Source organism: Haliotis cracherodii, unplaced genomic scaffold, assembly GCF_022045235.1.
Source record: "Haliotis cracherodii isolate W230 unplaced genomic scaffold, xgHalCrac1.p SCAF_24, whole genome shotgun sequence".
NCBI lineage: Eukaryota > Metazoa > Mollusca > Gastropoda > Lepetellida > Haliotidae > Haliotis > Haliotis cracherodii.
The window spans coordinates 4,896,629-4,923,070 of NW_027266280.1; the positions used below are offsets into that span (position 1 = coordinate 4,896,629).

Below are 26,442 nucleotides of genomic sequence, written 5' to 3' on the forward strand. Positions count from 1 at the left end.
GTGTACTTGTAAAATTGTAAAATGTAGACATCAAGACAGGAACTGCTGAAATATTGCTCGACGTTAAAGCCCATTTCACCTCACCACACACAATTAATACTTCAGTATTGGTGAATAAGCCAGTTTGACATAAACAATATCAAGATTTCAAAATAGGATTCATAAGAGTTCATACAAATCTCCATGAACCCTTGTCAATTATATGGGAGGTATTTTGTTTGTTATGTTTGATGTTAATGCAAGGCAATATTCAAACATATGACGGATAGGATGATATGCAATCAACCAAGTCATGATACATTTAGTCACCTCTTGTGGCAAGCAGGTGTTGCTGACCTACTTTCATAACCGGAATACACCCAAGTTCTTTTGGGAGGTAAAAATGCATAATAATGATGACAAGGAACTTGCCTGCACGCAGTCGCTATGGGCTTCAACCGACATGTCATATATATTTAATGGAGTATCCATGTTTACATAAATGGAGGTAACTTTTCTTAAAAAGAAAACTATGTGACATAGAACCGAATATCTGATTTCGTCATTTCCTGTTTCAGAAAACACATTCGTACTGCGTAAAGAACTTAAACCAGACATGGTTACTTCTCAGTTTGTAACAACCCAATTCATGTTATTCAGCAGTCTACTTCCTGTCTGGTTTCTGTCACTTCCTGTGATGAAAACACATACTTATTTCATTAGAATTTTAAAACAGAAGGCTAAGTCTGTAGTAACTATGTTATTAATATGCCTATCACTCTAGAAAACATGATCCGCGGTAGAATAGGTCTTCAGCAACCCATGCTTGCCGTAAAAGGTGACTGTACTTGTAAGAGGCGACTAACGGGATCGGGTGGTCAGGCTCGCTGACTTGGTTGATGCATGTCATTGATCCCAACTGAGTAGATCGATGCTGATGATGTAAATCACTGGATTGTCTGGTCCAGACTTGATTATTTATAGACCACCGTCATATAGCTGTAATATTGCTGAGTGTGGCGTAAAACAACAAACCAACCAACAACCAGAAAACACAATACTGCATTTAAACTTTAATAACAAGAGTAACCTATAAAAGGGCAGGGTTGGTGCACCACCAGGTCCTATCTTGATTTATGATAAAGAAAACCCACTTCTCTTACTCCTGTTTTGTTTCATGTGCTCCCGTCATATTTTATTATATATCTCACTTCTTGCTTGTGGGACAATCAGTAGTGGTCTTAAAGATACCAATGAAGAGTAACAAACACATGTTTTTTTTAGTTCCACATTTTAAATAATCTTCTTTATCCAGTTTATTACATCTATTATTATGAATACCCTAAACCTTTGTTATGGAAGTGACAGGACAGTAAAGTAACCTGGTACAATAGGTGTATAATACATACGGCAGGACAAAATGGAGCAAAAATAGCATTCTACATATGGTAATTAATTTTATACAATACATTGGGGAGCAAGGTGGCATTGACTAAGGGGGGCTTATTCCTAAAATCATTTAGTACTTCTTTGAGGCACTTCCTATTTGGGATATTTCACTCTCGGTTTTGTAAACACATGCTTACTGCATTTGACTATGAAACCAGAAAGTCACATAGATCAGGATCAGATGTAACTATTCTTCTGCTTTCGTGAAAAAAGCTATAAAAGCTAAAGTAGTACTTGAAAACAGAAAACCCCTATGACTGCAGCTGAGTTAATACATGACTTATTGGAACTTCACAACCATGTCCCTACAATGCAGAAAGCCCCAGAGTGAAAGAGTAAAAGTGATCAACATTTCAAGTCTGAGTCAATTCTACGTTTTTTAAGAGCAGATAATTTTCTTGTGGTAAACTTAAAGATACAACTTTACAAAGATACAAGATTTTGGTTGCTGTCAGATTCAGTAAGAAGTTACAAACTGCAGTTGGATTTCATTACAAAACTGGAGTTTTCAGTCAAAGCATTCTGCAGTCAAATGAAGGCCTTGATGCTATTATTGACTGATTTTATGATGAAAAACAAAGGGAAAAACAACACCAAAAGGTCCAGTGGTATTATTAGGAGAGAATTTTGCAGTTAATTAACAGTTGTCACTACATTTATTGGCCGATCACAGAACTTGGTATAAGTGACATATCAAATTATGCCACACCAAGCCCAATATCTCAAATGAGGAAGAAATCTGGCCAAAACAATGTTTCAGTACAATCAACTTTTGACTTGACTCTAAAACCTGTAAACATTTAATTTCTTTGTTACTGGATTCCAAAGTTTCATAAAAATCCGTACAAAGAGAGATATACTTCAGGGTCCAGGAAATGTACCACTGAATCCGTCTCTTTGATTAACCATAATCCTTAATCCAAGCAAAGACTATTCATATTCACAAAGTATTTGAGACACATACCATGTGGATTTTCAAAATTTCAAAGGATTTGCTGGACACTTTTCAATCTCAGAAAAGAATCAAGTTCAACTTCCGGTTGCGTATGACAGAGGTCTAACGCGTTTCCGAAAGCCTCCGCCAACTTTCAGATAAGTCTTAAAATTCTTCCTCAATGAAAGCCTAATTACATCCAAATGCCTACAGAAACTAAAAGAAGTTGGTACATATATTGCTCCAAATACGTATTTTTGTTATCCACTGAAACTTGACACTACAATAGGATAACTGCTCTCGGAAAAATGACATAACTGAAACTGCACCCACTCGTTATGTGTCAATGGTTGATATAGAATACAGAATAGCTGACCTGATCCATTATAACAAGACAGAGCTGCAACAATCGATAGACTCTTTTAACAGAAATTGGAGAAAAGGTGGTTCCTGTGGAACATGATGTATTGATACGTAAGACAGAAGTCAAAATGCTATGTGAAGCCCTTGCAGTAGAAATTATGTTTCGGGTTTTCTATTAGAGACACGTAATTCTCAAAGACATTTATCACTGTTAGCCAATTTTTTCACAAAAAACCTGGTTAAATATATATATTTATACATTTGCGACGTTTGGGCGACCTTTAGGCGACACGTGTCACCCATAGGATATATTTCTGTCGCCTAAATATCCACGCTCTACAACTATGTTATTTTCACGTAACAACCACCCAGAGTGTTTATTTGGATAGAAAGTCTGCACAGGACGTTCAGAAATATTTCTTTGGCATTTTATTAATAATGTAATGATAGCATTGATAATATAAAAAAAATAATATTGCGAATTTGACGTCTGCGTCCTTTCGGCGACATGGGGTTTTCTATAATATTCTCGAACACCTGGATACATATGTTCTGTGGTAGCAAATTGATAAATTATGGTACAGGTATATCTAATGAGTTTTTGTTCAGTTTTTCCAAATATACATCGCAGAACGTGTTCTCCAAAACATCAGTGTTTCGCTCTCTCAACGTTCGCAGATCTTCGTCATCGCCAGACGGCCTGTGCGTAAAAAACATGTGAAACACGGAAACGGCAAAGTCGAATTTAGCACTAGCTAATAATTCACCAAAGTATGTAGGTATTGTTGAAGTTGACATATAATACGCCATAATAATACTTCAGTCAAAATAAGACTGTAAAGATAAAAAACAACATGAATGGACAATTCGATAGGCCTATTCACGTTTTGTGCCATTTCAGAACTTGCCATTTTGCATTTACCGTTTCGCCCAGCAGCTAACTGTCTTCGGAAATGTAACATGGCAGCACAAAGTTATCAGGGAAACGCAGGGTTTGTATGGTGATTGGTCTCTCTTTTTGAAAATTAATGATTGTATTAACAGTGATGCTTGTCTCATATCGTGCTCCCAACACACATTATTTCAAGATTTCTTACATGAACCATTTGAACTTTATTGTGCTCATGGCGTCTAGCCTACGTTTTTCGTCTTCTCGCTCATGGTGCCTGGCCGTCAGCTGGCTTGGCATACCGCTCAGTGCCGCATTGTGATGACGTCGGGGTTGCAAAGACGTATACAATGTATGTAAAGTGTTACAACGTCCTTATTTCTTCCCAAAGTGTAACGAAATTGTATGACATGCAACTCGAGTTGATTGTCTCTCCAACAGTATCTCAAGTCAACCAATCCAAAAGATGTATGCACTGCCTTGCTAGTCCAGAATGCCATTGATAAAAGTGCTGGTATTGTAAGTTTCCTCCTTTTCTGCATAATCGCGATATAGAAGCACCCGACTGTGGCAAGTCAAGTCAAGTAAGTGTCCTTGTTTGAAATCTAAATGTTCCAATAATTCACACAGTTGGGAAAGTACATATCCTAACCGTGATAGACATATGACATTTATGTCGAAGTACACATTCATTGAGAATTTTTTGTGATTTATATTTGCCGATAAAAAATCCAGATGAACTTGTCAGTGTTTTTGACGCCAAAACAATATTGACGGAAGTGGTCGTGATTGGTTCATACGCAGACTGTTTCAAAGATTATGCTACAAAATGAATGTCAGTTTGGAATGTATATCTTGAAGAAATCCCGGTTACGTCCATGTAGGTGTCAGTGTCTGTGCTCTTTCATTAGTGATAAAAAAAACCTTCGCTAAGTACAGCCCTGACAATACTCAAATTGACATCGCTCAATATCGGACATTATTATTGCTTAAAAATGAACAAGATTATACTAACGTACCAAGAGTAAAAGTACATGTATATTCTATCAAAATCGTTGAAGCATTTTCATGGGCAGCAAATCTATTCAACAAACCTACTTTCGATCACTCGTAACTCTGGCGCCACATGTTTTGTTTTTTTGTCCAGTCCATTTGCTGTATATATGCTGTATGTATGCTTATAACGAACTACAGTTATAATGAACTACAAATAGCGGTCCCTTTGAGTTTGTTAAAACTGTAGTTTACTGTACAAGGAAATGATTTAAAAAAATTGCACAGGTGAAGAAGGCAATATATTGTTATTACGGTACAATTATAAGGACTGTCCAGATTAAGTGAAAAAAAATAATACTAAAAATATAAATTACTTCGATTAAAGAAGTGTTCAATGTATATGCAGTTCGTGTTCTCAAAATTCTGAACAAATTTGCTTCACTATGACCACTAGAAAACATACATCCTCGTCTCAGCATGTATTTCGCACTTGGTTTCCCACCTCAGACCTTTGCTCGAAAGATACTTGTATGGCCAGTCCATGAAATACAACTTTTTCTTTCATATTGTGTTATAAATACAACTTTAGTGTTTTTACACCTTGGTATGCGGATATATACATTCAAGGACATGTGTGAAAGGTTATTTCCAGTACAGTTCCCATTTCATCCGATTCTACAAAAGGAAAAGTTTGAAATAGAAAATGATTATCGGTCAATGAAATTAATGGAATTATTTGTCATAAAAGGAAAAATATATTCATGGTATTGAACTTCGAAAAATATAACTATCATATTTTACATAAATGGTTTTCAGTTATTATGTTTTTCCCTTTTTTTCTTTTGGCCTAGCTAAACTACAGCTTCAAGGGCACATATACAATGTAAAATTGTGAAAAAAGAACCACACGAATGCATTCATTTTGCTCTTAGACAAGTCAGTTTTTTTTTTAAAAAATACAAAAGAAAGTAATTAATACTAAATTCGTATGTCACAAATCGAAGTATTTGACAATTTAGATAATGCACAGTTAAAAAAACCCACAATGAAATCTATTTAAAACACAAAAATTATGAAAAATCACATTTACACTGAAAATAATTTATCATCCGGAAATAGATTATTCTCTAAATATTGTGTGCAGATCTAATTACTTAAATTACTGTTATAAATTGAACCATACGAAATTCTAATATATGAGGCTTAAATATTAAAAATTAAGGTTGTTTATTATTGGATCCATTTTGACAGCTTTCTCACTGAAAAACATTCCATTCCAATACTCAAATATATGCACATTATTTTCTTGGAATATTAAGTCCTCAAACAGATCTGAAATGCATATATTGTCAACATACAAAAATTAGAAAAGTGAGCCAAATATTCTGACAGTGTTAGTCAAATGATAAACCGTCTCATTCACCCGTCCGTCGCCGTGGAAATCTTCCCAATCGTGATGTAGTATATGTTTCTAGTTCAGTCAAAGAGAATATTATCATTTGGAAACTGAAAACACATATACCCATTAGACTACCACAACATTAGATCAGCTGTTTGACATGATGTCATCCACGTCAAAACAAGCGAGGTCAAATCACGCACACTTGTCCAGACGACAAATTCACAGCGGGGGGAATTCACCGACCATCTACTAGCCTACACAAAAAAGTTTTCAGATTATTACCTTATTGAATGAAAAAATATAAAGCGTTAAATCCTTGCAGACATTTCAGATAACATATCAAATCAGAGTTGAAGACTCGCAATAGATTATCATATGTTAATCGAGACTACAGTCTACATCAATAATTTGTCAATCTAATATTAATTACATCTAATATCCATGGCAGAATGTTGGAAATACGAGCTGTCGTGTTATGATAACATATTCCATTTTCTGAGGAGATTATTAATGTAAATTTGATGATAGATTTGCATACACAGTTGATTATCAATTATCTTCTACAATCACAGCATGTACCATGTACATTAGACTCAGGAAAAATACTGTTTCAGCAAACAAAGCATAGCGCCATATTCACAGTTTCAATGAAAGGAAAAACAAATCGAAATCGAACTTTACAGCACATCGTATCCATAAGCGGTTAACCCAAATGCAAAAAGGTATTGCTGTCATCATTTTAGAAGTTATCTTGATGTTTTCAGTAGTTGTATTATGTTTGTATTGCATGTACCATCGACAGAAACGGGGGCCAATCTACCTCATTTGAAACCGACCTTGACACAATTTGTTTACAATATGGCGTTGACTCACGTTAGATGTCGTGGCCACAATTTTGAAATCTCCTTTTGAGACAAAATGCCAAACGGTTAGGGAAATTCATTCACGCGGTCAGGTAGTTTGAGCAATCACACATGACCCTTAGTCATTTCACATGAACCCGTGAAGATCCGGGGTAGAATAGGTTTCAGCAACCCATGCTTGCCGTAAAAGGTGACATGGCTTGTCGTAAGAGGCGACTAATGGGATCGGGTGGTCAGGCTCGCTGACTTAGTTGATACATGTCATTGATCTCAATTGCTTGGATCGGTGCTCATGATTTCAATCACTGGTGTAATGGTCATACACTTAAAAGATGTTTTCATTTTATGATGCTTCAGTTGGGTATCAAGGTAGACCATTTTCATTTTCTTTAAGCCAATAGGGTGCGCTGTGCACTAGTCTATTTATAGATGCATTTAATCAAGGCATGTAAGGCATGCACAGAACCACATGGCAGCTGGCTAGGTAGCCACATAAGTTGATAAAAGTGGTCAACAACTAGGTAAATACAACAGCATTTTTACTAATATCTTTAGTTTTAGATGTATAATTGTGATATTATGTATTTGAATTAATTACAGTGCTTCTGGTAAATAACATTTTGTAATTACCATAAATTTCCTAATGTGTCCTAAAATCAATGTTCTTTTGCAAAGAAATGTTTTTGAGTATAGTTTATTTGTATTTACAATCTAGAGTAATGGTATTTTTGCTTTATTTGCAGTCAATCATGAATTGAATTGAAATGAAATGACATGAACTGAATTGAAATGAACTGAACTGAATTGAAATGAAGTGAAATGAAGTGAAATGAAGTGAAATGAAATGACATGAAATGACATGAAATGAGATGAAATGAGACGAAATGACATGAATTGACATGAAATACTCATGCAACACTCATGAAACAGAATAAAATAAACAGAAATCCAAAGATTGAATTGTTTTCACTTGAAAAGTAACAGTGCGATTTGAAGTCCACATGCATTGACTAGTTGACCATTATGAATAGAGAGATAGATATAGAAGATCATGTGACAGATGAACCTGTAGATGACCTAGTAACTGTCAGTGAGACAGGTGAAGACTCACCGATTAGACGCGAGAGACCTAGGACTGAAAAGGGTAGATTATTTGAGATTGAATTGAAGTCAAAGAGATTAAAGACTTTGATTAAGAAGCTAAGGACTAAGTACACTCACATAGAGCAGTTAGTTACTGATGTCTGTGATAGTCGTGAGCTCGTAGAAGACCACAAAGCATGGCTAACTGTATATGAAGATTATCTTCAAACCTATACCTCCTTCTGTGACCTAGCTCATGATAGTTCATGCGAAAATATGTTTGAAGATGCATATGGTTTAATGAAGATGTACAAGGAGAAGATGGAAGGGTGGATCACCTCAACTGTCTCCTCTAGACATAGTAACAGTCAGGTCTCACGGCATCACAGTATGTCTAGTGCGGCTGTGTCACGGTCATCTTCATTGTCATCTGCAAGACTGAAAGCGGAACAGAAGAAAGCAGAGTTGGATGCCAGGATGCACGCGTTTCAACAGAAGAAGAAACTTGAACTTGCCCAGGCCCAGCTGAAACTTGAGCAAGAGGAACTTGAATTAAAGACTGAAATGGATGTTGTGGATGCCAGATCAAGGGTGCTTGATGACTTTGAACATAGAAGCGATTCAAGAATGTCTCGCGGTGATGACAAGCATCATGGTGATCATGGTAATGTAAATACAGGGACCAAGTGTGTACAGAGAGACTCAATTCCAGACAGACAACCCTCTAATGACACTGGTAAATCTGATGATGTACAGACAGAGGTGAAATGTGTACAGACTGATAGTAACTTAGTCAGTTTGTATCCTAATGTCTCTCACATTGCTAGAGACAATGACTTCAGACTTAGCGCATCATCAAATGAGTTTGTGCCTAAGTCTGTGCATAATGGCAATGTTTACTGTCATGATGATTGTGTTGGTTATGGCTATTGTTTGTTCAGGTCATATGGTGAACAACATGGTAACACAGGTGTTAGTGTTGATAATCAACATGTATCTCTTCCTTCCAAAATACCTGTTAGCACTCCATATGATTGTAGACCATCTATAACAGCAGACATTTCTACCGGAAGAGATCTCATAACTGATGTGGTGCGTCATTTGAGGAAGCCATTGGTTGATATGAAAAAGTTTGATGGTAATCCGATAGAGTACTGTAAATTCATTCGTCAATTCAGGTCTACAATTGAACAGAATACAGAAGATGATGATGAGAGACTTAATTATCTCCTTCAGTTTACAGAGAAGAAACCACATGAGATTGTCAATGGTTTTTCTTACCTGGATGCAAAGGTTGGTTATCCTGCAGCACTCAAGGAGCTCCATCAACGCTATGGGCAAGATGATGTTCTTGCTGAAGCCTTTGTGAAGAAAGCATTGGATTGGCCAGCGATCAGGCAAGACAACCCAACTGCCCTTGATGAATTTTCCATATTCCTTAGTGAATGCGACTACGCCCTAACAAGCTTAGAAGCTGTAAAAGTACTTCAGTATGCTGAAAACATGAAGAGGTTAGTCAGTAAGCTGCCCTACAATTATCATGATAAATGGCGAAATCGTGTTTTGCATATAAAGGAAGCATCTGGAACTGTGCAGTTTAGTGATTTCGTGTATTTTGTGAAGATGGAGGCCAAGAAAGCATGTGATCCAACCTATGGAAAAGATGCCCTCAAGACACTTGACCAGAAAGCAACAGTTGGAAAGAAACTTACCTTGAAACAGAAGCAATCTTCTCCTAAAGTAAGCTTTGCAAGTAGCCTCTCAGAGTCAAATAAGTCCAGTGAAACCATGTCAAAGGCTGATAAGTCTTCAACTTCTCAGGCAAGTTGCTTGTATTGCGTAGACTACAATACATCTCATACACTAGATGCATGTAATTCTTTCTCAAAGATGAACTATTCTGATAAAGTTGACTTCTTGAGAAAGAAGGGGCTATGTTTTGCTTGCCTTAAGCGTGGACATATGAGTAAAGATTGTCGATCAAGACTAACATGCTCAATTTGCAGTTTGCATCATCCCACAGTTCTTCATGATGATAATTGGAGAAGAAAAGCTGAATCAGATCCTAACCAGACCTCAGTGAAAGGAAGAACTACAAGTGCCTACAGCAGTGTTGCCAGCAGACTTGATCAGCTTACAGAGGCCGGTGAGGGTGACTGTACAATGGCAGTAATACCAGTGAGGGTGAAGCTGAAAGATGGGATCAACTCCATATGTACATACGCTTTCCTTGATCCTGGAAGTAATGCAAGCTTTTGTACAAACAGTCTGATGCAGAAACTGGGTGCAATGGGACGTCCCATGAATATCACTTTGGACACTATGGGTGAGACACAAACTTTTGAGACACATGCCGTGAACAATTTTCAGATCTGTGACTTGAATATGGAAAACACAATAGATCTACCTCGTATCTACACCAAAGAGAAGATGCCTATTTCCAAGGATCACATTCCTACATCCAAGGATATTGATCACTGGCCACATTTAGATGATGTCACTCTGCCTGAAATAGATTCTGATATAGAAATGCTGATTGGAAACAACATTCCAGACGTATATACACCTCGACAAATAAGAACAGGTCCTAGAGGGTCGCCTCATGCTACGAAGAGCCTGTTAGGGTGGATTGTCTGGAACGTGATTAGAAGAGACAGCACGACTACTTCAGGAAGTAATGCTATCTCCATAAACAGAGCAGAAGTCAAGGCCATCACAGAAAAGGAAAGGCTGCATCAGTTGGATACCATGGTAAGACATTCCATAGATCTTGAATTTCCTGAAAGACAAACTGATGACAGGAAAGAAGATTCCCTGGAAGATAAACGTTTCAAGGATAAAGCTAAATCTTCAATTGAGATGAAAGAAGGCCATTACTATATGAACTTACCTTTCAAGAAAGAAGAGACTCACTTGCCCAACAACCAATCACAAGCAATTCAGCGACTCAACTACCTTAAAAGGAAAATGAAGAAGGATCCAAAATTCAGAGAAGACTATATAGCCTTCATGAAACAACTGCTTGAAAAAGAGTATGCTGAAAAGGTGACTGAACAGGACTTACCTGGTATCCTTGGACGCATATGGTATCTTCCTCACCATGGGGTTTACCATCCACGGAAACCCAACAAACTGAGAGTAGTTTTTGATTGCTCTGCCTCATACCTTGGAACTTCCCTGAACAATGCACTTCTACAGGGGCCGGACATGACGAATAATCTCCTTGCTGTCTTACTTCGCTTCCGACAGGAGAAGATAGCTGTGATGGGCGACGTCGAAGCCATGTATCATCAGGTACGGGTTCATGCAGAGGACTGCGATTATCTCAGATTCCTATGGTGGCCTGGTGGTGACATAAATTTGGAACCAAAAACTTACCGGATGAAAGTCCATTTATTCGGGTCAGTGTCGTCGGCAACCTGCGCCAATTATGCACTTCAACAAACAGCAACCGACAACACTGAAAAGTTTGACCCAGAAGTAAGTCATGGTGTGAAAAACAATTTCTATGTTGATGACTATCTTGCATCCAAAGATTCAGAAGATCATGCCATAACGCTTATTCATGAAACAAGTGCAATGTGCAAAATGGGAGGCTTTAACCTAACCAAGTGGGTGAGTAACAGCCCTGCAGTCCTGGAGTCTATTCCTATCGAAGATCGGTCCAAGGAAATGAAGTTGATTGACCTGAAACAAGATATACTTCCATCAGAGAGAGCCTTAGGGGTCTACTGGGATACTGAATCGGACACTTTTGGATTCAAGATGGGTGAAAGAGGTGTATCATGCATTCGAAGAGGAATTCTCTCATTGTCGAGCTCAGTTTACGATCCGTTCGGTCTGACTGCACCTTATGTTCTCATTCCGAAGTGTATCCTACAGGAACTCTGCAAAAATGGAGCAAGCTGGGATGAAGAAATCAGTGGAAAACTACTTGACCGATGGAATGAATGGATATCGCAATTGTATCTTCTTGACAGCTTGAAGATGGACAGATGCTACAAGGTAAAGTGGTTAAAAGCAGTATCATCATGTGAGCTACACCACTTTGCAGACGCCAGCGAAACTGGTTATGGCATGGTTACTTACATGCGACTGATTGATGAGGATGGAAACATTCATTGTTCTTTCGTCATTGGCAAGGCACGTGTAGCTCCCCTGAAAAGAATCACTATACCTCGAATGGAGTTGACGGCTGCAACTGCTCTTGTTAGAATGAATGCCATGTTGGTCCGTGAACTAGACTATACTGTAGGTAACAGCTACTATTGGACAGACAGTATGTCTGTATTGAGGTACATTGCAAACCAAACCAGCCGCTTCCATACCTTCGTAGCCAACAGACTGTCTGTGATCCATGAATCATCGAAGATTGAGCAGTGGAGATACATCAACACTCAACTGAATCCAGCAGACTACGCTTCCAGAGGAATGAGTATGAAGAAATTACTGGAGAGACCTCAGTGGATTAATGGTCCAGATTTCCTATCCAAGACGGTAGATAAGTGGCCTTGTAATGCTGACTTTCTTAGTGCGGACTTGAATGGAGACCCTGAGGTAAAACGTGTGAATGTTGCTGTATGCGGAGCCGATACTTACACTGCCATGGATAGACTGATCGATCACTTTTCTGACTGGACCAAACTGAGAAAAGCAGCGGCATGGTTGAAGTTAGCTGTAACGACATTCCAGGAGAATGTTAAGAAGAGACATTGTGAAAACACAAAAGAAGAAGATATTAAAACAGAAGTACGTACACGTGGAAGAAAAAGGAAACAAATGGACAGAACTTCTCAGGCTGAACAACAGTATCCAAGTCTCTCTGTGAAAGGTGTTAATGATGCTGAGATGGCACTGATTAGATATGTTCAGAAAAAGCATTTTGCACCTGAAATTGAAAGTTTGAAAAGGAAATCAAGTGAAGCTGGAATCGCACGGTCATCAAAGCTTTTCAAACTGGACCCCTTCTTTAAAGATGGTATACTTCGCATAGGAGGAAGGTTGGATAGATCCCCAATTGCATACGAGGCAAGGCATCAAATCATACTCCCCAAGGAGTCCGCAGTATCATTGTTGATTCTAAGAAAAGCTCATGAACAAGTGGGACACTTAGGAAAGAATGCAATACTCTCCCATGTCAGACAAACTTACTGGATCATCGGTGCAAATTCTCTGATTAAAAAGATGATCTCCAAATGTGTCGTCTGCAGGAAACATCAAGGAAAGCCTACAACTCAGAAAATGGCAAGCTTACCTTCAGAGAGAGTGACTGGTAACGAAGCTCCTTTCTCCAAAGTTGGTGTTGACTATTTTGGTCCTTTTGAAATCAAAGAAGGACGACGACATGTGAAGCGATGGGGCGTGCTATTCACATGTATGACCGTACGAGCAGTTCATCTTGAGGTCGCAGCGAGTCTAGACACAGATTCCTGTATTTCTGCTATTAGGAGGTTCATTGCCCGAAGAGGACCTGTGACTTACATTAGATCTGACAATGGAACCAACTTTGTTGGAGCAGAAAGAGAGCTGCGAGAAGAAATGTCGAAGCTTGACTCGCAAAAAATGAAGAATTCACTCCTAAATCGTGGAATCACCTGGGATTTCAACCCACCTGCTGCGTCAAATTTTGGTGGTATGTGGGAAAGGATTATCCGATTGATCAGGAAAGTAATGTATTCATTACTACACACACAGATTATTCACCTGGATAACGAAGGCCTGCATACTCTATTCTGCGAAATCGAAGCAATCTTGAATGGGCGACCTATATCTGAAATGAACAACAGTCCAAATGACCTTGACGCTCTCACACCCAATCATCTGATTCTATTTCGGGGAGGTGAGAACTGTCCGTCAGGTGTTTTTACCAAGGAAGACAACTTCTGCAAACGAAGATGGAGACAACTGCAATACTTAGCAGATCTTTTTTTTGAAAAGATGGGTAAAGGAATATCTACCTTTACTTCAACAAAAGCAGAAATGGAATATCCAGAAAAGAAACATTGCCGTTGATGACCTTGTACTTGTGATGGATAGTAATCCACGAAATACATGGAGTCTGGCCAGGGTTCTTGAAGTTGTGAAAGACAAAAAGGGACTTGTGAGAATTGTGAAATTGAAAACAAAGTCTAACACTCTCAACCGTCCAGTAAATAAGTTGTGCCTTGTGTTGGAAAGCAGCCCTGAATGTTAATATGACAAAGTGGACAATGCTGAAATGAAGTCATGTTGTTTTGTACATGAGTTTGTTAGCAGTATATTTTGTTTGAGTCTGACCATATTTGTTAGATTTTGAGTCATTGGTTTTCTTTCGTCTTCCAATGAAGAGGCCGGTGTGTAATGGTCATACACTTAAAAGATGTTTTCATTTTATGATGCTTCAGTTGGGTATCAAGGTAGACCATTTTCATTTTCTTTAAGCCAATAGGGTGCGCTGTGCACTAGTCTATTTATAGATGCATTTAATCAAGGCATGTAAGGCATGCACAGAACCACATGGCAGCTGGCTAGGTAGCCACATAAGTTGATAAAAGTGGTCAACAACTAGGTAAATACAACAGCATTTTTACTAATATCTTTAGTTTTAGATGTATAATTGTGATATTATGTATTTGAATTAATTACAGTGCTTCTGGTAAATAACATTTTGTAATTACCATAAATTTCCTAATGTGTCCTAAAATCAATGTTCTTTTGCAAAGAAATGTTTTTGAGTATAGTTTATTTGTATTTACAATCTAGAGTAATGGTATTTTTGCTTTATTTGCAGTCAATCATGAATTGAATTGAAATGAAATGACATGAACTGAATTGAAATGAACTGAACTGAATTGAAATGAAGTGAAATGAAGTGAAATGAAATGACATGAAATGACATGAAATGAGATGAAATGAGATGAAATGAGACGAAATGACATGAATTGACATGAAATACTCATGCAACACTCATGAAACAGAATAAAATAAACAGAAATCCAAAGATTGAATTGTTTTCACTTGAAAAGTAACAGTGCGATTTGAAGTCCACAACTGGATTGTCTGATCCAGATTCGATTATTTTACAGACCACCATCATATAGCTGGAATATTGCTGAGTGCGGCGTTAAACAACAAACAAAATCATTTCATATGAAAAAAGCAGCGGTTATTTGTCGAAACGGGCGAGCATGAAAGACAGCTGGTAGACAGGAAATCGCGGCACAGCTAAGATGTGAACGTGCCCTGTCGATCACTTTGGGTTTTGTCATTCAAAGTTTACGTTTTGATCACGAACTTTTATATTAAAGATCAGAGCAATCTTTCCATATCATAGAATTGAATATATTCTGTAAATAAGCATAATAAACAGAAAGACAATCTGCGCTGCTGTTTCGTTTCTAGCGCTGTGCTAAATCGCCATGACACTTGGTCGATAAAAATATGCAATACTTGAACAAAACACTTCTGTTGCGGACTAAATGTTAGTAGTCTTACGCCAATAGCTTTGCAGTGGGGAAAAGTAAATATTTCTCACCCGTCGGATCAATTACTTTTTTCAAATTGGCTGTCTGATATTAAAATGGTTACGTGTATGTGACATTGGAGCATAAAAAAAAATCGCTGTCATTCGCATGAAGTGCAACATGGCAGAAAAAGGTCACAAGGCGCGGTAACCACTTTACTAATCTCGCAATATATAGCAATCCGTAGCACTGCATAAAATATGAGTTAAACAATATTAATGCTGAGATGATTAGGGTGATGATGGTTATAATTTCGTCCAATGAACGTCATAAATGTAATGGAAATACACACATCGTTTTCTCATCTGTACTGACCATTCCGCCATTACCGATAGTAGATAAACATTTACAAAACATGTAAATAAACTTCGTAAAGGAGTGAACGGTTGTGATACAGTTGTGAAAAATATGTCTTTCTGACCACTCAGGTACTTTTATTTCCTATGAACAAGGATTTTGTCTGAAAATATTTACGTTTATGTGACATGGGTGCATGGCAGAGTAAGGTTGAGAAGCGTGGTAGCCACTTTACTAATCTCGCCATATTTCGTTATCCGTAGCATTGTATAAAGTATGAGTTGCATGATGTTAAAGCTAAGATGATTGGGGTTATGATGGTTATATTTTTGACTTTGTGCACTCGGTGTCTGATATCAAAATTCAAAGTTTAAAAAGGGCATTTTCTTGGGACCATATATGGTCCCGTGGCACCAAGAGGGTTAATAGTTGATGTACATGCAAACAGCTTATCTCGGCACAGACTGTTCATTCTAGTTTTAGATGTACATCTAGTCGATCAGAAGATAGGACGACAGAGGGAACAAGTAGTTTATTTACGATTTTCGGTTTCGGTGAGTCGGTCCCAAACATACCAACTTGTCACTTTGGTCAAAACGGCTCTCATTCAGAGGCACAATATCCAGGAGATATGACGGTCAATTTGTTCTTTGGACTAAGACTTCTGCGTGAACAAGCTGACAATGTAGTAGATTCAATTTGAATTTTAGAAATCACCCTGACATTCTACAAGATCTGAGATCATTATCAGGCAACAATGCAGTTTACCAGGTGCAGCCCGAGCTCTACCATCTGCTCAATTACAACTCATTGTTTACTGAATTACGCATGCGTGTTAATGGGGTGACCCGTTAAACGAGCACTGATTACATGTAATGTGGTCCAGTGGTAGAGCTTTGGCTAATTAACGCATTAATTAGCCAAGCCGTTTAGCCATTGAAGCGCATTCGAGCCCCACAGCGCTAATTGGATCTTAAAAAGTGCGACCGATAAAGTGCACTACTCCCCATTATTAAAATATATGCCATATTATTTATGCTACTAGGCCTATCTATTGTGAAAACAATAAACACTTACCCATTGTATGGAAACAGACCTGTTCATTTTAATATTTCAACCCTACCCAGGTACCAGCTGTAGGTCTCAAGAGTTGCGTGCAAAATGTCCATTTGGGAATTGTTTTACCAGAGCCCTGGCAAAAACTACTAAGATTCACACATAAAACAATCTGATCATGCATACACTGAAGTTGACAGAAGCTTTAATATCAACTCAAACATGAAAAAAATCAGAAGGAATGTGTTGCATTGTCTTAAAAGCGACCATTTTGCGCCTTGAAGTGTAACCATAGAGTTTGATTGTTATTGTCATTAAACAAAATATCACGTGACTAAACAAAGGTCCGGGTAGATCTAGTACTGTGGGTACCTGGGTCTTACTCATGACCCGCCCAAGTTGCATATCTAAGCCCTAGTTATCATGTTGTGATTTTTCAAATTGGGATTTTCTTGCATTCCTTTCTTTCGTAAATTCATTCAAAGGAAAAATACAAACACAAAGCATTAAAGGGGCACTAATCTCTGGCTTCTTCCAGGCTGTCTAACACTGCCTGCTGGTCGTTATCAATATGCATTTCTGAACACTGATTTGTTACCTGTGATCTATGAAGATTCTGATAGTACAAAGGGCGCATGTGAATTAATTTCTTCAACCTAAACAAAAAGAATGGTGGTAGCTCATAAGATGTCATTGTATTGAAATACCCTAGATGGTTTACTTTTAGTTAACAAGAGATGTATCCCTGCAGTGAAAGCATTTTTGGATTTTGGATTGAATGGAATACAATTGCTACTCTCTTGGTGTCATCCATGTATCCTTGTATAACCATACACCTGTGTATTTGTCGTCATTCACTTGATGCTCAGTTAATGAATTTATTGCAGGTATAATTAGTAGTAGCTCCACTCAGATTACCTGACAGGTTCCCATTTGGACTTTCTTCTGTCTGGGGTAATTATTCAATCTAAATCCAGGTTGGAAGTGGGCTGAAATGTTATATGCACACATGGAACAGCGAAGCAAGAGAGGACTGATCACCTGAGTTAAAAAATAATTCCATCCAAGGACTAACCAGAAATATGTTGATTAATTAATCACTGTTATTTTGCAAAGTGGATTTGTCAAAATTAAGTGTTTACATGTGTAGGTTTACTAAATCAGAAGGAACACACCCATATCTTGGCATGAAGTGCCATTGTCAAAACAACATACTTTGTTCAAATGATTAGCCGATAATACATTGATTGATTGCTCATTGTTATATAACTCAATGGATTAAATTCAAGAACTGTGGACATCATGAAAAAAGCTGTCATGTGTGCTATTTCAGCTGACCAATGAGACTTAACACTGATGTGAAACGTCAGAAACAAATGTAAGTGATCAGTTGTGTCTGGCTTTCCCTTACCATGCTTACTTTTCCACTCAACAACAATCTTTGTTTATTGTTTGAAATTACTTGGGCTTCACATCCTCAAACTGTGGGAACTTCAAGATTATGTGCACATCCTAATATTTTTTACAGCAATATTTATGTAAATATATTATGTCATCAGACATCTGAGATGTACTTATTCAGTTTATTCATCAATGTGTCATCTTTGATAAATTTATGGGACAAGAGTACAACTTTATTTTGTCTGGTGCAACTAGGTTCTCATGTCAACATGCACCTGGAGCAAGTTAAATGAAGTTCCTTAACCCCTATCAGGCTCACCTTCCTTGGTATGAAGGTTTGCTCAGGCCTTAGAGGCTGACAGCAGAATATGTCACAAACTCCCTTATTTAATGTAAACAATGTAGCATACCATCAGTTCTTTCTTATATGTGTTTTTGTGTGAATGAATGATGCTATTTTTCTATCAAATTTCTTAAAACAGACTTTTCTTTCACTAATATGACTTTCAAATAATTATTCCCCCCCCCCCTCAAGAACTGTCTCCTGGCTGTTATATCCAAAATGGTTTGACATTTAATATTGTCTCAATACTGTTTTCAGCTTTTAGCATGCCTGATGTTGACTTGGGAGGTATATGTGCACTCATGCAGAAGAAGTAGAAGTTTTCACATCCAATTTGACATTTGGAGAATTTGATGTGAAGTTTGGTGTTGGTAGTGTGTGATCGATATCCCTTGTTTTGCCTCGCTGCGCTTTATGACTTTGTAGATGTTATGGAACTTTGACATGCAGGCACATTAACCTTTAGCCTGCTGAATTATTTTCACACTTCTTACCACTGCCTGCTGGATTAATTTAAGCCTAAGGCGTTCTAAAGAGGGTGGGTGATTTTAAACAGTCGGTGCCTCATTAAACAAGGGCCAATTGAAGAAAGATTTTGCACATTTGTTCCTGATAGAAAACTACACAGTACTATATAAAAATATCCCGATGTTTTCAATCATACCAAGGTTAAGACTAAGGCGAACACAAAATTTGTAAATTTTCTTGAACTCACCTGAATTGCATTATTGAAGGTGTTTTGCATTTCATGCTAGGAACCTTTTATATATATATCGTAACATTTGTGTAAATTGATTTCAATAATCATATCTCCGATATGATTAATTTTAATTGAGTAAAGATTCAGGGTTTTTTATCGGCAAATAACAGCGCGATGGTAAATTAGGAACCATTTCAGTAAATTTAGTATCTAAACGTTAAACGAAAAATAACATAATTTTCGGGGGCATCATGTCGGTTGCAGAAAAACGAATATTCGGGTTAATCTGACGTGTCATGTTATAAAATTTGCAGGAAACAATTAATGACTTATGAATATTCAGTAAACCTAATTTCAAGCGTTTTGGTTGAATATTTACGATATACAAAAATAAACAACCCGTGTCATGATGCTAGCAGACGTCCTAAAATCAAACATGGCGCGCTTCGCCCGACCTCCGCATAAGTTATTGCTATTTTAATATCAACAAAGTTTACATTGCCTTTATAAATATAACTTGGCGAAAGTTGACGATCTTCTCAATCGAAGAATGTTTTATTCGTCATATTCCGATTAATATGACGAGAGAAAAGCGAAAATAAAGATCGTGAATTCTGACAGCACTATTTCAATAGGTGCAAAGGTCACCGGATGTGATGTCACAGCCAGGGGTAGTCTGCTGATAATCTTTCGTAACAAAACAATTACAGTAAATTTTGAAATAGTTCGCCTATCACATACAGTAAAAACATAAGTCGATACACAGTATCAGTAATCACCACTAACATGAAACAAAAATGTGACTTTGACGATGTAATTTCGCATATTAGTTAATCCGTTCGACCTTGCATGCTCCCGTGACCCGGAAACGGGAGACGATAAATCACCATGCCACATGCACTATGCATATGGAGATGTTTGTTTACCGCCGTTGCCATGATTGTACAAGTTCCATCCAATCGATGATGTTACGATTCAGATTGTGTTTGTTTACAATTAGTTACACCGAAAGTTGATAATTTTTAGAAATTAAGGAACATGAGTGTTTTCCTTTCGTCAGCAAACAAAAAATTATGATGGAATAGGAAAAATGATGAAATTATAAAGAAAATATCGGAGTGCATGCCGCTCAACGTGAAGTGCCAAAAGTCAACAATGGCCTTTTCTGGTAGTTGTGTACAGAGAAGTTTGGCCGTAACTTTTTTAACTCGCGATATTTTCTTTTTGAGGTAAATAAATTACTGAAAGTTTTGATATTGGGCAAGCTGAGCATTTATGCATGTCATACGTAATTTAAATGTTACGCAAAGCCTTCTTGGTAAATAGATATGGCGAGTTTTATTTTGGGGTGTCGTTATGCTATCTGCCTGTCGAATGGGTTCGACATTAGATGCACGGGAAGTGACACCTCTGTAGAATGGGTTCAACGTTCGCATGCAGAGCTTTAAGTACATTTAAGAACCCCAGTCCACTTAGGGCCCCTCTGGGGGCACGGGTGGCCCAGTAGTCTGAGGCGCCGCGATTCTCTGTGCAGAGTTGCGTCCCTTGGGCACGCCAGAAACCTATGATTGTGGGTTCGAATCCCAGTTCACCCCGATTATGTTTTAGGTTTGTCACCACAATACCCGTGCTTGTGGGTTTCACCGAAGTGGTAAACGTCTTAGACCTGCATCACTTCGGGCTTTCCTCCCACATTAAGCCGAAAGGGCGTGATATAACTGGAATAATGTTAAAAGCGGCGTTAAACCCAACTCACTCACTCACTAAGCTAGGCCCCTCTGTTGCTAACTATCAAGTTCAATCATAAGATCACACTCATGGATTAGACATTTCTGACAGTGCTCCCTTAATGCCTCACTGTGCAGTTTTTCAGTTTGCAAACATGAAGCTTAGATGAAATAATACCCACTTGCTCTTCTGGAATGTAACATTATGGTTCTGAAATCATCTGAAAAGAATGTGACAGTGTTTGACATTACTAAATTATCTCCCCTGTTTAGTATAATGCATTTTATCTTTCCAACCCCCATAAACCCTTAAATTACGGGAGAGAAACACTTAATTTTAAAAGCTGATTTGCATGACACTGTTTATTGTGAATAAAAAGAATTACATTTTTGTCAGGATAAGCTGTACATGTTATGTTATATGGAATTTTGACTCTGTTTCCTTGCAACTGGCAAATATCTTAAATTAGCAAGTTTAGCCACCATGAAAACATTAAAAAGTAAGTATTTTTGGTTTCTTGGGAGTATTTTAAAGTTTTAACTAAATAAATCAATAGATTTAAGTATAATTTCCTTTTATGTTATGGTTTCAAAGAGCTTTCTTCTACTTTAGGGCCATTTCCATTTCTCGGCTTAAATAGGCGGTATGGTTCACAGGTCAGTGTTTGAGATTGCTGGCAACAATCCATCCCATTACTTCCTATTTTCTGGTAAAGTTCATTATCTAGCCTTACATATATGATGACTTTAAAGCTGCTTAAAGGAGGCAGTTGCCACTTGTTGGCCTGAATTCCATGCCCTCTGTCCAACTTTGAGATTTTTATCAGATTCCTTTCCATGTGTACTTATGTCACCAGCTTATATCATAGGTGATTATACTTTGGATTTTTTGGAATAAATGAAAGCACAAACATTTGTGATAGCCCCTCCATAGATGATTAACCAAATGCTGACAGTCATTTGAGTGTTTGATTATGTAAGCAATGCAGGGTGTGAGTTCGAGCAATCTCAAACAATATCAATTGCATCATTGTCATGAGTGTCAAACCATATTCCATGAATGTAGCAGACTCTGCTATGTTCTGATTATGTCAGCAAAGGAAGGCAAACAACAGACCACTACTCAATTTTAAATATGTATTGTTACTGGTTTGGAGGTTTAAAGATTTATTCTTTTTTTTTAGTTAAAAAAGTATGTCAGGGTGATATGATCTATGCAGCCTCAACCATGTATAGAATTGACCCTTGACCCCCTTCTTTTATGAAACCTGAATTGACTCCCATGGTCAGTGTATGAAGGTAGAAACTTCTTTATCAATACGGAAATACATTTTGTAAAACATTGATGAAATGTACATCATTAAACTCTTTCGGTGCATCATAACTATAGCAACCTAAAAACATTAAACAGAAAGTGTTTTAGATTTTCTGGGAGTATTTGAAAGTCTTAAGTAAATGAATAATTAAACTTAAGTGTAATTTTTTTTCATGTTGTGGTTTTAAAGCATTTTCTTTTACTTGAGGTGGTTATTCCCTTTATCGGCTGTGATAGTATGGTAACAATCCACCCCTTTTCTTCCTACTTTCTGGTAATGTTCATTACATAGCCTCACATGTATGAGAACTTTAAAACTGCTTAATGTGTCCCTGAACAATTTCTGGCCTGAAGTTCATGCTTTTATTGTCCAAATTTGAATAATGTTTCCGATTTCTTTCTATGTGTACATATGTAATCAGATTTTATCATAGGTGTTTCTAATTTTGAATTTGGGAGTAAAAGAAAGCTCAAACATTTGTGTTAGAACTTCTAAAGATGATTTACTTAATGTGGACAGTCATTGGGTGCTTGATAGTAGAATAATGCAGGGATGTAAACTCGAGGAATCTCGAACAATCTCAATCATATCATGTCATGACTGTCAAAACCAAGGGATGAAATGATGAAATGATCTAGGCAGCCTCAACCATGATTAAACTCCCATGGTCTCTGTTTAATACAGAAATACATTTTGTAAAACATTAATGAAATATATTATTGAACTGTTACAGCTCTTTCATTGTATTCTGGTACCACATAGACATGTTGGATAAGTTAAATTTAATTTTCATTTTTTTTCTGTAAAGACACACACACGCACACACGCATGGACGCACGCACGCACGCACGCAGACACACACATACATATATATATACATACGTATATACAAATTATAAGTCAAATGTTTTCTAATTTGTCTGCAGGTCCTACAGCACCAAATCAGAATTAGTCGTTCAACAAGCAGATTTCATTGAGAGCCTTTTTCAATTGCCTGGCAGTTGTGATTGGATGTGATTTTTTGTAATGTACTTCCATCCAATAATTAAAACTGACAAGGTTTTTCTATATTTAGTACTTTATTTTTTAACATGATGACTTATGCTGAATGAGACCACAGATATTTTCAAGCAAGTGACAATTGGTGTGGAACTGGGGGTAGTGTGTTTAGCTTCCTGTACTCGGAAATGGAGCTGGCTAAGCTAGTCAGTTCTTTATGTTTTTATTGCTGCTTTGAGGCCAAACTGTGCACACATGTGCATTTATTAAATGGCTGCTGAATGCTTAGTTATTTTAAAACATATATAACATTACTATAGAAGTCTATGGGAAAACTTTTGTTTGTGTGTAACCTATATCATGTTAAATCGAGCCCTGATTGTGAACTGTTTAAACTTCCAAACCCCTTTCATTTTCTAACACTACATCTATCTGTTCTGATATAATTTAAATTGCATTTTCACACTTTGTCTACTGAGTTTTCATAAAAAGACATTTGCGAAGACTACCTTTTGGAATATTGAGGAAAAGGCAAAGGAGTTGCTAGAGCACAGGAAGGGTGCTGTGTGTTCTATTTCACATTTAAAGAAACGAAAACATGGTATTTGCAGATTTTGGCATTTTTATTTGTCTTAAAAGGGTGGGGTAGGTGTCGTTTACAAAGCACAACTTAAAAACTGTTAAAGATTTTCCATCCAAACCAGGTACATGTATTAATCATGATAGGCTGAAGTGGTGCCTTTTCTTATTTAGGAATTGTCCAAAATTTGATTTTTTCCCTGTTTCCATGGAAACAAGTTAGACTTAGCTGAAACACTGGTACATGTAGGTGTCGTTTGGGAGCAGAACTAAAAAATCTATTCAACATTTTTCATCAAAACATGGTTCATGTATTAATCAACGGCTGAAATTGTGCCTTTTGCTATTAAGGAATTTAAAAATAAGAATTCCTGTTTCCATGGCAAGAAGTTTGACTTTTATTCTGTTCATAGTGGTGTGTTTGTCTGGACCATATTCCTAAAATTATTAGGTACTCTTTCATGACACTTTGCAGACACAAAGACTAGGTTGTCAAATGGTGACTTTTGCTACTTAGGGATTTTTAAAATGTAAATTGTTTATGTTTCCATGGCAACAAGTTCCGAATCCCAATTCCATGGTATTGTTTTGATTGCTCAATAACTACTCATGTATAGGGACAGACAGATTAGATAGAAATTCTGTCATCAAGTTGGACTTTCAGTAACAGTCAGATAAGTTGTTCTTTCACATTTGTGGGGGTTGGTGGGGTTTGTCATCTTCTGATGACTCTTGTTCATTTATGTAGCAAGAGGCACGGGACTTTGATTTTCAGCTGAACAGTATGTTCCCAAACTTGAAGTAATATCATTCACCTGGAAGTTGGGTAGCCTAGCGGTTAAAGTGTTTGCTTGTCAAGCCAAAGATCCAGTTTGATTCCCCTCATGGGTACAATGTGTGAAGTCCATTTCTGTTGTCCCCTGCCTGATATTGGTTGAATATTGCTAAAATCTGGGTAAAACAATACTCACTCTCACAATGATGATATTATTTGAATATGTTGCTTGAAAACAAGCCACCACTGATGTTCCTGTTAAGCAAGTTGAGCATACATGTCACCTCTCTTTTTTTGGAACTCTGCAAGCTCTGAAGTTCATACAGTTTGGCCCTCACTCTAGCAAGGTTCACACTCCAATGAACTCACACAAAGTTAAAAATCATTTCTTAATTGTATGTATGTGGGTATTGTATGTATGTAAGTGTCATTATATTGTATGTAAGTGTCATTATATTGTATGTAAGTGTCATTATATTGTATGTAAGTGTCATTATATTGTATGTAAGTGTCATTATATTGTATGTAAGTGTCATTATATTGTATGTAAGTGTCATTATATTGTATGTAAGTGTCATTATATTGTATGTAAGTGTCATTATATTGTATGTAAGTGTCTCAGCTGGGCTTCAGTTTATGCCTTGTATTATATTGTGTTTATTGTGTGTGAACTTTCGCTAGAGTGTGGAAAAGCGGCTTAAAACCATATTCATTCACTCACCGTTTGAGTGTGATACTTGTTTCTTTAAAATGTCTGCTGCTATTAAGCTGAAACCTTTTCAGACTATGTGGCAATCACAAATGCATTGTTAATTGAGGTAACCATATTGCAAAACTCATTAGTGGCCATTCTACCATCAATTTGGAATTTACTCGATACTGATTGGTCAATCAGAGACTATTAAATCACAATACACCCCCTCTGATTGAAACAGCTGGTTTGACGTCCGCATCACCGCGGAAGCTCATATTCATAGAAAAGTACTTTTTTCAGTCATTGTCGGTAGGCATATTTGAATAATTATATCTACAATTACAGGTTACAAAATGCACAGATGCGGTTACTACAATATTCAAAGGATGTGTGGCAATACATTTCGTGCAGAAAACACGATAGAAATCTACAAAGGGAATGTTTTTACGTTTTTGAGACAACAGACAGCTTGGAATTTTAGGGCTTTTCAATATACGACTGACGTCATATCTCTTGCGTCACTATGAGCGACATGACGTCATAATAGTGACACGCGATGTAGAGCGAAAGCCTTGCAAAGCTTGTGTTGTTTTCTTTAGGGATGTCCACCTCATGTCAGCTTACCAAGTTGCCGTGCTTATATGCTTTCAATGCCTGTCATATGTTCGAGTGAAGTATTACGGTGTAAACAAACTGCTTGAGGATATTCAGCACCATATTTTGTTCGGTGATTCCGCAATTCAGATCGATAACCCACTCAAAACACTGGACTCAACCCATGCCGCTTCACTCAGTATATTTGCTAACACCAAAGAGTTCGCATTTATTTAGTCATGGTAGAATGGAGATAAACATACTGCGTTTTCAATGTAGAGCTAGGTTACCTGTAGATTTAACTGCGCTAAAACCTGAAGACATGTCCATTCCTCTTATGTACTGGATTCCAAAGAACCATAAAAATCCATTACAGGGTCCAGGAAATGTACAATTATAAACCTTGATACAATCAAGGAAGGACAGAAAATATTTGAGGAAAAGGGAATTAATACCAAGTGGATTCTCCAAAACAGTATAGAACATGATGGTCTACATTCT

The 26,442-nt window shown here is 37.3% G+C and overlaps 1 protein-coding gene across 1 annotated transcript in view; it reads right to left on the reverse strand.

Moving 5' to 3' along the window:
* The window catches only part of LOC139472180 (uncharacterized), a 71,969-nt gene that overhangs the window by 37,950 nt on the left and 7,577 nt on the right, over window positions 1-26,442 (reverse strand). The window lies entirely within an intron of this gene.